The sequence below is a fragment of the Conger conger genome, chromosome 13 (assembly GCF_963514075.1).
Source record: "Conger conger chromosome 13, fConCon1.1, whole genome shotgun sequence".
Classification (NCBI taxonomy): Eukaryota; Metazoa; Chordata; class Actinopteri; order Anguilliformes; family Congridae; genus Conger; species Conger conger.
In genome coordinates, this window is record NC_083772.1 from 38,922,832 (window position 1) to 38,935,135 (window position 12,304).

Genomic DNA, 12,304 nt, shown 5'->3' on the forward strand with positions numbered 1-12,304 from the left:
AATTACAGAACCTTGCACTTTCACTGTTTCCAGGCACCACAGCAAAGAAGACAAAACTTGTTTTTGTGACCAGAATGGATTTACGGAATTATGATGCATTGAGGCGCAAATGGTTTTGATGCAATTCTGAGATCAAAAAACTTTATTATCTTTATATTTATCCTTAAACAAATGATCCTTTTAACCAGTGCTGAACTCTTTCTGGATCCAAACAAAACATTGTGCAAAATAAGCTTAATTAGATTTGAGTCAATAATTTCCCTCATGAGTAAAGTATCATGAAGGACCAACAAACAGCTCACTAATGGTGTAGCCCATGTACTGAATGCAGACTGCACCCTCTGGAACGGCATCGCTATTAAACTAACAACCTCCGCAACTGTGGTGTCGTTTATACAGTCTTTTTAATTAGTTTCATTTTACCTCAAAAACAGCTGAAAGTACAACGTGAACCTGTTGACCTCTGAAACATTTTACTGCACTACCAGCTGTTATTAATGGTGTTTTGTTTTCTCATATGGAAGTAAACCCACACAGACTTTCTTGTGCCATGCATGGATTGCTTGGTAGGTTTGGTTGGCTCCCATGGCATGCGCATGAGAGTGTTTTGCTCATTTTGTACTGCCATGCTACTTTGCGGTGATACATCGAAACAGGTCCCTTTTTAACAAAAACCAGCAGATCGTGACCATTGAGATGTATAAGAACCATGGTTCCATGGATTCCTATGGGAGCTGCTCAATGCCAGTTCATGGAGGCGACCATGTTTGACTTTGGGGCTCCAGAGCATGTTCACTGGGTACCCAAACAGAAAGGAATGAATAGGAATGAAATATCTTATCTACTTTTGTGCAGCTCAGGAAAAAATGGTCCCTGGAGAGTAATTAGTTCAATGTAAAAAAAAGTACTGTCCACAATAGTATGAATTAGACAGGGTAAAGTCATAGTTTTGAATGGACTTCAGGGGGGAAATGTGCTTTTCTTTGGCACCGGAGGAGCTACAATTCCTCTGGTAATCGCTGCAGTTTGCGAGCTTCAGGGGGAATGTGCTCCCCATATAATAAATGATAAAAAATAACCTGCAGTGGAAAGACCATGCAGAAGCAATGAAATGCTGTGCTGCACCATGTAGACGTAGAGGTGAACAAGACTAGTAAAACACAGTCAAGATGCTTTACTCATTGTGTGCAAGTCGTAGGCTGTTTCTATTTTTACCGGCACGGAAGCACAGAAATAAGGGGGGAGATGGTGTTGGTTGCTGAGGATATAGTGCTCTTTCTGTGGGCTAGAGAAAAGCCTCCTCACATTACACCCACTTCTCCTGGATAAGGGAGGAAAAGAGCAGTGAGGAAAATAATGGTGAGGAGGAACAGATGAATGAGGATAAGGGAACCCATCAAATTCTCTCAAACTCTCAGCCCTCCCCCTTGATACGTCGAAGCATCAGTTTGAAGCCACGTCAGTTTGGCAGATAGGATGGGATGAGGTGAGGTGGGTCCACAGGTTCGTCATTTATGTGTTATGCTGTTGTGTCTGCATTGCTTATCCGCGCACAAATCTTGAGTGCCTATAATACTACTGATTAGCCTAACGGTGGCGCTATTAGAAAAGTGTGAATCCATTATTATGACATGCGCAGTAAACAGACATGTGGATGATTATGAGTGTAATGGAGAATGCAGATGGCTAGATAAAGCTACGTTCTGTGCTACGTCGGTGTGCTGGCCTTTCTTCAAACCCATGTGCTTATACCGAAAGGCTAAAAACTCTTACTAATATTACCTTAGTGTAGAGTACTGCTAACTACACCACGTATGCATTCTGAAAAGATACTTCCTCAAAGGATGCACTCAGATCTCTTCTTGTCCAGTGAAGCCTCCTCCGAACTCCTTGCTCCTTGCTCCTTGCTCCTTCAAGCAGCATTTAATGGCGGCCTGTAGCGTAGTGGTTAAGGTAAATGACTGGGACACGCAAGTCGGTGGTTCTAATCCCGGTGTAGCCACAATAAGATCCGCACAGCCGTTGGGCCCTTGAGCAAGGCCCTTAACCCGGCATTGCTCCAGGGGAGGATTGTCTCCTGCTTAATCTGATCAACTGTACGTTGCTCTGGATAAGAGCGTCTGCCAAATGCCAATAATGTGTAATGTAATGGGTTGGAATGTCTTTAAAGATGGCGGACCTCGATCCATATCAGGAGCAGTAGAGGAACTGGGAGACAAGGAAGGATATAAAGTTTAAATACAAAGGAAACAGGTGAACAGAACAACCACTAATACAATTTTCAGCAACTAAAAACCACAGAAACATTACAATATACATAAAAAATGAAAAATACAGAAACACAAGGCAGGGGTAGTGGGCGCCCTCTGGTGGTCGCTTGTGGCCACTGTGACATGCCGGTGCTGACTGTGGCTGGGAGCTACATAGGGACAGAATTCTCAGACCTGGCCCTCAAATCCAATTCCAGCCCTGGTTTTCTTTCATTCCAGGTCATTAGCAGAACAATTAATGCTACTGATTGTTCAAACTGGCTTTACAGCTGACGCCCAGGTAAAGGGAGGGTAACAACCAGCAGATTGCGGCCCTCGAGGACCGGGAATTGAGGAACAGGGCCATAGGGCGATATACAACTGCCATTACCAAGGGTACATGAGGGTTCAGTCAGTTAGGTGTCTGTATTTCATCACTCAGCACCATCGGACTACACCCTAACCAAATTCTGTGTGTACCATGCTTGAATTTGTTTAATTATTATAGGTGTTTACTGTCATCAGTACTGACATTGTTTTCTTAGATACAGTGCAGCATTTGTTGACAGAGCATACTGTACACTGCCTTAGTCAGAATTAAGATGAGAAATATCTTCAGAGACGTCAAAAGATACCTGAGTAAGTGCATTTGCCAGGCGGTCCACCAGGGGGCTTGCGGGCTCCGCGGATGGAACGGCGCGCGCGCCTCTGGCAACCGTCAGGGCAGAAGGGGGAGTTGAGCAGGCAGGAAAGTGTAAGGTGGGAGGGGTCTTGCATGGTACACGTCACTAGCTGCGCTGGGAAGTATAGGCTGTGTTGTCAACCCAGTGTCAGTCTGATGAAGATTGGCATTCAGGTAGGCTGTCATTCATTTTCAATGTCACAGTACCGACTAGCCGAACACTACGGCGCCTTTTTTCTCCGGTCTCGTTAGAAAAGGCAGGACATTATTCATACAGACAGGACTCGGGGCAGAGAGAGAGAGAGCGAGGTGGAGAGAGAGTGATAGAAAGAGGGAGAGAGAGAGAGCAAAGAGGAGATTGTGAGAGGGAATAGAAGCGGGGAACTGGATATTACTGTGAAGAGGTGCATTTTTATAGCCACCAAGAGAAGAAATTACGACGGAAATTTGGATTAGCCTACTAAGGTGGCAAGCTTAATGCTTTTTTTATTATTAAAGACTAAATATTCGTTTCATCTTTCTTTCGAAATTCAACATTATAATTGTTGTCAGCATACTTTATTTATATTTGTATTGGCCCTACAAGAACTAGATTTTAGGTGATGTTTGAGATCTCTAATGTATGTGAAAGTAATAAACAACGTGTTGACGCTAAAGATGTTGTAGGCTATAACTTAAGTTTACATCTGAGCCATTTCCTCTGATGCACTCAGAAAACGTTACGGGATTGATACCCTGCATTTGTTTCTGAGCGTTATTACCCAGGCTATTTATTACGAAAGTATTTTGCCAAATGCATCGATTTTGTGAATTTTGTAATGACACTGTTGCAACATAATTTAAAATTTCTAGTCGAGTAGTCTAGCTACATTTTCTGTCGCTAATTATAATTTATTGTGCGTTAAATGTGGCTTAAAAACAATGTGCTATATTAAGATTATGACCATGCACAAGTGACAGGTTACTTAGTGAAGATCATATTTGAAGATACGATTCTGCTAAATTTCAAACTTTGTTAATTTTTTTAATACAAATTCAGTGCTGCAAAACCATGTGATTGTCATTAAATATATGACTGTAAATAAGCCATTGGAGAGAACAGACGCAAGGACGAATTCAGTTTACATTTCAGACCTCTCTTTTCAAATGCAACTGGATTGTGACGGTGTAACAGTTGAAGTTTTCAGTTGTTTTTCAGTCTCAACCACTGGAAATTTATGCCTTCATTTGAATACCAAAGGAATGCAGCAAACAATTGCACTCGAGTCGGACTTTAAGTGCCGCTGATTATATGGGATAAATGTATCGGCACCCTCTATGAATGCAGTAATTTGATTGCTCTCGCAGCTGCTCAAAACAAACCCAAAGCGCATGACTTTTCCACTCATCACTCATCGAGGTCATGCATATTATACAATGACAGTTATCCTTTTATCAGTTTGTTGTTGAGCCTTCTCGGGAGTTCCAAAGCAGTATCCCAATGCCTTTTATGTAGTATTTCACGGATGGAAAACATTTATTTAGTTTAAAAAAGTACGTTCAGGAATGCCTACTAGTACATATAATTGATGTTTGGGTTGATTTACAGTACAATTCTGCTGGAATAAGTCACTGCTGTTTACCCCTATTAATTAACATTCCACTATATCGCTTGCAGATATCACAACTAATTCACATTGGCGCTATGCATTTCCTATTCTTACTGCAGATTGCTTGATTAAGTCACCGGGTTCGTTTTTTCAGTTGTAATTTAAATGCTGCACTTATCGGATGCTCTTACAGAGCAATGCATTTTAAGTGGCCAAGGCAGACATTAAACGCTCTTTAAAATCCGGAGATGCGAGGTTCTACACTGTTTTGCACACACACTGCTCATTTTCCGCATAGATGTTGGACTGCAGTGCGGATTTCTTACTGGCAGGTTGCAAAATCTACAGGTAACAGTTTAGAAGGAATGCAGTAGTTTTCATGTTCCATAATTTATCATTTCATGTGATATAGATGAACTTGAACTATCCAGTACTGTGAACTATATTGCCACTCTCTTATTTCTTATTTTAATAATAATAATAATAATAATAATAATAATATATGGTTCATAAAGATATGTAGTATAACATTAGCATATTAGCATATAGGTGAGAAACAGTTGTGAAACTAATTCTAATTAAAAAAAGTATTGTATCACTATACAAAAAGTGGCTAATAGCTAAGATCTGCATACAGTGCCGCAGTCCCAGCCAATCACGGCCTGGTTAATTGAAACTGCTGGTTCAGCTACAGGGTGTGAGAACCTCAGCTGGAGTGCCCTGCACCAATGGTGGTGTTAACATGGAGGTATGATGGAGTCAGAAATCAACAGCAAGAGCAGTGCTATGAGGTCAGGTGTGGTGAAGAAAGTTTGGACAGTTTGGACTCAAACGTGGTGGGATAGGTTAGCCAATAGGAATGTAAAAAAATAAATAAATAAATGAATCCAACCAATCACCTGCCATTCCCACTGAATATTGACACTGATGTGAATGCAAATTATTTATCTATTCACTGTCTACCCAGTGGCACCGTCTGATGTAATCAAGTGTAATTTCATCTGGTATGCTGCCTTACTGTACACTTACAGGAGAAAATGATTTTGACTTGTTTGTGAGGCAGTGTAGCTTACCTTGTCCATGTTAGTGGAACGATGAGTTACTTATCAATCTCGCTCAATCAATCATTGGTGCTGTCCTAATATCAGGGTGGTATACATTGTCTAGTCTAAATACACCCTAACCTACCTACTTTTACCACATAGTAGGTATACCTGAAGATGCATTTTCGGTGATTCTGACTCTGAACACAAAGTACTCATGCATACCCAAGGGCAATATCTGTGTGAAATATTTGAAGATTAATTATTTAAAACTAATCTTGACTGGTAGAACAGAATACCTTAATTACACTCATAAAATCTATAAATAAAATCTGTCTTCTTCATCATTCTTGGGCAAAAATGAGAGATTTCCACGTTCCAAATATGGATGAATTTTAAATATATGTATCTATATTCCGTTCAACAGAATCTCTCCTTATCTTTCATCTACTTGTCTGAATTCAGAGATCAAATTATTCAAGTTAGGAACAGCTGAAATTGCAACAAATTTCCCATAACTCACAATTGTTAAACGTACACACATACGCAGGCAACTACGTAATGATATTTGTATGCACCTGTGCGCTAGGCAGCTGTCAAAACATGGTTCTGTGTCAGAGAGGATAGTGTCAATTGAAATTCAGGCCCAGCTAAGATCTTAATTGATGATTTTTTTGTCAGTAGACAACTAGCCTGGGGGTAAAACAACATATACAGAATGCTATTACATTTGCATATTCACTTTCCCTTGGATAAATTAAATTTTAAGAATGCAATTATATGGTTCTGGCAGTTCTTTGTTAAGTTCATGATGAAGAGATGCAGTCCTTTCTCATGCAGTGAAGGACACAATAATGTATCATGAAATGTTGCTGGTCTATTGAATATCCTGCGTATGGTCTTCGACGTATGAAGGCTTCAAACAAACGTAACAGTCTGACTGTGCTATCTGTCATTGTGCGAGCTGAAGTCTTTATGCCGGTTTTAACGGCTCTTCCGCGGTTGTCAGTTGCTGGTACAGCAGTCGCAGTCGAGAAACCGCGGCGATGTGTAGGAGCTTCATAGAACGGCATTCTGACAACCAGTTATTGTCACATACACACAGTACTCTACTCCCAGGGTAAAGGGTTAAATTGGAATTATTCATAAGGTCGAAGTCGGCAGGGGGCTTTGCGCGTTTTCCCAGGTCCCCTCGCAGGAAACCGGCGTGTTGAGGTGGCTGTGTTGGGCCGGGGCAGGCTGCACACAGCCACGGTGCACGGCTGCCGTCAGTCCTCACCGCTAAGCCCTGCTGATCCCTACGACTCTCCGAGGAGCTCGGCCGTTCTGCCATTGTTCTTGGGTCGGCGTAGAAACAGCTACTGGAGCAAACTACATTTCACCTACTCAGCAGTTCCTGCCTGGGCTTAACCTTCAGTCTGCCATTAGGGACCTGTTAGGCTGAACACGATTGCTTGATTTATACTTTGGGGAGAACAATTCAGGTACTTAAAGGTGCATTTGTGCTGGGTGAATGGCGTTGTAAGCAATTCTGAATAGAGCAGAGAGATATTGAACGGCCCATCTTAAAAATGTATAAAGAAAAAAAGTCTGTCTAAAGTCATTAGTGATATACCTATGGGGATGATCAACTGTGATGCTTTCATTAGTGATGCACCTATGGAGATTATGAACTGTGATGCTTTTTCACTTCAAGATGCATCTGGTATTAGTTAGGTTTCAGCCGAATGAGAATGAATAGGAGAGAGAGAAGAGACAGAGGGCAGTTTATTAAAGTTTATTTGGGGAAAGGGGATATGCCGCCTATTGTCTTTCTTGCAAACACAATTAACCCTCCTATTATGTTAAGATTTTATAGCCGCTTTTATGTTTGTGGTCAATTGAGTCCAACAGTTTAAATAAACACACAATTATTGTAATAGAAGTATTTTGACACTTTGGTTGTAGCCTTCTTCTTGTTTGTTGCCTTTTATCCATAAATATGAAAAATCTGTGAGAAACATCTCAGTTTAGAGCCTAAGGTACAGTAAGTGAACGTTTGCCACCAGTATGGAAAAGTGCCACCAGAATCATCCACAAAGAAATCTGAGATAAAGGTAAAATTGTATATTTTATGACATTTATCCAGTTACCGAAGGTCAAAAGAACCCCACACAACACATTTGTATGCAAAGTTGGTACAGGACTTAGCATAGCAGTATATTTATTGCATGTTACCATCCCCATCAAATTAGAAAATTTGATTAGAAAATCATACCGTATCAATATGAAACAATTTTAATGTCAAACACTAAATGGGTTCAAATTTACCCCAAACTTAAAAGGAGGGTTAAACAATATATGTCACAATGTCTGGGTTGGTTACAGGCAATAAAGGTGGTGACAATTTCATGCATTTTATTCTCTGCTGAAGTATTCAAAGTTTTTGACATAATACATGTGTCTTGGATAAGTAAACACGTTGCAGTGATAAAATATTATTTATTTCACTTTTTATTGAATGTCCCTTGGCTGGTAGTGCAAAATACGATTCAAACAGTGCATGGGCAAATGATTAATATAGCACAAGGATAATATTTCAAAAAATGTATTCACTCTTCGTGCTGCATATAGAGACCTGGAAAACCCCCCCCCCCCCCAGCAAAACCCATCTCGCCTGGTCTGTTTCTAGTGTGGAATGCTGATAATTCCTCTGGATTCCTTCAGCTGCTGCGATACTCAGAGAAGTAGGAATCCACATAACCCAAAACCATTATGCCGTCGAGGCTGAATTTAGATGTAAATGACTTTTTGGCCTGAATTCAATTGCAAATCAAAGAAAAATGATGTCACTGTACAAAATTAGCACTTTCCCGCTGCCCTCCAAAATAAATAAATGGACGGAAATCCCCGAATGCCTTTTGCATTTTTTCCATTCCTCTCTTGCAGTCGGGTTAACAGAATAATTTGCCCGTTAATTATCTCCTTATTATTTCAGAGATATGAAATTCAGTTTGCATATTTCCTGGCATGCTATGAAGTGTTTTCACCCTGGAAAAATTAAGTTTCAGTCTTGGTTTTGGCACTACTAAAATTATCCATCAGTACAAATAGATAAATAATGATAATAATGAAGTCGGATTCTGCTTTATGACTTTGTTGCTTGTGCTGGAGGGAAATACGTTTTTGAAAGGCTACAGTCACTATTTTCCTGTCGGAAAGTTGAGCCTCATTATTTATCCTGCCTTATTTATCTGTTTCAGCAAGCATTATACAGTACTTCCTGTCCATTTCTAAGTCCATTGTTTTCTTTCACATCACCAATGCGGCATATCACATTTTATTTTGTTTTACTGTGGTTTGTCCTGTGCTGTGCGACATTGTATACTATCTTTGGGTTTCCTGTCCTTCAAAGCCCCCGGTTTACCTCCTCTCTCTCTGGAGCTTATTGAAGGTTATTATTAGTTCACAACAAGTGCGTAAGGCATGCGAACATGGGCTTTTAGATGTCAGCACCGAACTCAAAGGAGTAATTTTATAGCCTTGAGAGAACTGCCCAAATGGTACAATGCTGCAGTAGTAGTTATTAGCCACAAATGTACCCTTAATGTTGAGCCATTTCAGGATTGTAAGATCATTACGTTTTATATATCTGAGTAGGCGAAATGTGCATTTTTATTTCCCGTGAATTTGTTGCTTATGCGCTTTTGGGTTTTCTATTCTGAATAAAAGTACATTATGGGGTAAATTAGTATCATCTCATGTACCTAAGTGCAGGGCAGTAAAGTGTTACTGGCCTCTGAGAGATTATAAAGCTTTTCCTGTCCGTGACATATGATATGATTTAATGTCCCGCTAAAGAAAGCTCTTAGAAAAGTACACATTGACCTCAGCCCTGTGAACCCAGCCCTGTCCCACAAAGTAATCATTTTGTTTGTTTAAAATGACCTGCGAATGGTTCGGATTTAGAGTCAAGATCCTTGAAAATGTCCCTCTTTGTTGCTGCAGCATATCATGTCAGCAATATAACATAATTTACTCTTACAATGAATATAATTATCAGCAAAAGCCATTGATTATTATTCCATATTCCATAAACCAACACATTTTGGGTTTGGGGTGGGGTTTAACCAATGCATGAACTACAAAGTAAATAACGAATGAGAACCAAGCACAGTCCAAGCACTGTTGAAAACAGTGTTATTTCTATAGCTATAATAAGTTTTTAGAAATTTTGGTTGTGTCTTGCCATTTATGCACTAAATTATTTGTCTTAGAGCCAATGTCTTTGAGTGTTTTCCAATGCTGAGACAGTGCTGAGTCAACACGTTTCATGAGAGGGTGCTTGTTATTCTCATTTCAGGTGTGTTTAGGTGGTGCTGACTGATTTTGGCTCAATACACACACACACACACACTTGCACACACAGGCACACACAGTCAATGTAAGAGGTTATGAATGGAGTACACTACAGAATCAATTGTGGTCAACTGTGGTTAATTCTCATTGCCTCATAGCACGCTACGGCTGCTTCCCATTAACATCCGTCTGTTCCACAATCTCTTCTCCCTCTTTTTTCATCTTCTTCTCCCTTCCACTGCTGTCCATCTGAATGGCTTTCAGCTGAATGGCTCCAATCCCTTTCCCTGTGAAAATGTAAACAATAACATGGCAGAGAGGGGCCCAATACACGCTCCAACCATCCAGGGAATGCCACGTGCAAACTTACCCGAGAAACAGTTAGCTGGCTCTGTCCAGTGCCCTAATACTTAAAAAACTGCTTGTTGATTTTTTCATTTTCAGGTTTTCGTTTTATTATGTTACTGTTCTGTGGCTCAGTTAAGCTGGCCCACTGAAACCTGGCTTTAAAAACCAAATCATAGCGTGTGTGTAGCCTTTTCTCATGGCCCACATAGTATGTCTTACACATCAATATATCAAGGCTAGAGGTTACATCGTAAGGCATTATCTGGCCTTGATCAATAATCAATTGATAATCATCCTTCAGATGGGGAACAGATATAACATAAAATACGTTCTCGTTTAAATTGCTTTTAAATTGACTATTGTTTTGATATTGTAATACTGTAACAACGTATAATGATTTAAGCTTGATGATATAGCGTGTGGTCATTTTGAGACTGGTAATTTTAATACTGAGGCCACTCCTGTCTGTCAATACTGATAGGACACCCATGAACAGCTTTCCCCCTCTGTAATGAGCTCTGTAATTGCTGATGGTTATACTTCTTGCTGTCCTCAATGGGGTTGCCAGATGCTTGGTTTTGGACCGGAATGTCCGTTTTAAAAATTATTTGTACAGGTCCGGTTTGTGATTCCGACCGAATGATATAGTAAATGCCTGGTGAGTAAGTGATTGAAATTTGAATCTCCATTTATTTTCCCTCCTTTAACTCCCGTCCACCCCCTTCCAACAACGCCCACCCCCCACTTTAAGCCTTCCAGCTTCCCCATGTCCAACAAACACAGACTTTGCCAAACTTCTAAATCTGGCAGCCCTAGTCCTCAACAAAACGTCGCAATCTGCCTGTGCCGTCCGTCATTGCCGACTGCATTGATGTCGACTGACTGCAGACTCATTTAATTTCTACTACACTCTACACAGCATTGCTGCTTCCAGGAAGCCATCACTTTAGTTGAGAAGCTTGCTCTCAATGTATCTACCTGGTAGAGGAGATTTGATTCTCCGGCACTGCTCGCATTGAAGTGGCAAGGCCTTTTCTATCTTGCTTAGCAGCAGCAGCTAGCCAGGCGAGCACTGTATTTGTGATAAACCCGCCTGCATTGGGAGGCCAGGGACCCTCAGAGAACCTGTAGGGGGTCAGCATCTGCGTGCCGTTGCTTTTGGAGTGGAACTGAAAGCTACATCACGCTGAGCGCGAAATAGCACAGCTGTGTGTGGGGTTTCACCGCGGTGACGTGCTCCGCGGTTCGCTATTGAATCCTGCTAATGCAAGTTTCAATTGCTAAGGCAAGCAGCGCAGTACAGGACATGGCATTTCCCCCGCGGAGGGAGGAATCGAGTTTAAAGGGTTGTACTTATCTCACTGCACAGAGGCAACTCCTGTGGTCCTCTGGTCTGGTTGGTTGCCGGCAGTCCAATGGTCAGGTCATAATATAACTGCGTGAATGCCCTATTGCTTTAATTTGTCGTTTTTAATTGCTGTAGTTCTTTCTCTGTTTTCTTCTATCTAATCAGTTTCCTAATTATAATGTATGTTTAATTTTGATTGACAGGCGAAGCTGCAGATATGTCTTGCTGTGAGTAGTAATCAGACTGTTGCGTGCGGGCCTACGGGGCTGTTCTGTTTACCTTCTCACGTGGGCTATCTGTGCCTTACGGGGAAATATGAAACAATGTTACCTTTCTGATTGCTATTCACTTGGGATTTGTCATATTTCCTCATACTTTTGAGCATTTGCTGAAGGCCAATTCCAGAGAGTCTATCTATCTTCTGGGGTAAACTGAAATGAAAACATTCAATTTAATACTGTGCGACAGTATTAATCAGATGTGGAAAACCCCAGGAAGTCTTCCCATCCCTGGTTTTCTAGCTGATAATTTTATTTTATTTTATTATTCCAACAAAAGCCAAGCTTTTAATGTGGCTACTTCAATGGGCATAATATATGGTATCAATTTAGATTTGTTTAATTAAACAGAGCAAGCCATTATCATCTATCATTCTAGATGAGGCCTGGCCTCATTTGCCAGACTCAAAAACATATTGGACTAATAGC

The 12,304-nt window shown here is 40.8% G+C and overlaps 1 protein-coding gene across 3 annotated transcripts in view; it reads left to right on the forward strand.

The window, feature by feature from the left end:
• Positions 1–3,048: 3,048 nt before the first annotated feature.
• Positions 3,049–12,304, forward strand: part of pknox2 (pbx/knotted 1 homeobox 2) — a 62,184-nt gene continuing 52,928 nt past the window's right edge. For 2 of the 3 annotated variants that reach the window (XM_061217048.1, XM_061217050.1), the window contains exon 1: positions 3,049–3,105. The gene's annotated coding sequence lies outside the window, so the exon portion shown is untranslated. Of the gene's footprint in view, positions 3,106–11,654; positions 11,668–12,304 lie in introns of those variants that run through there. The other variant, XM_061217049.1, reaches the window with a different exon arrangement.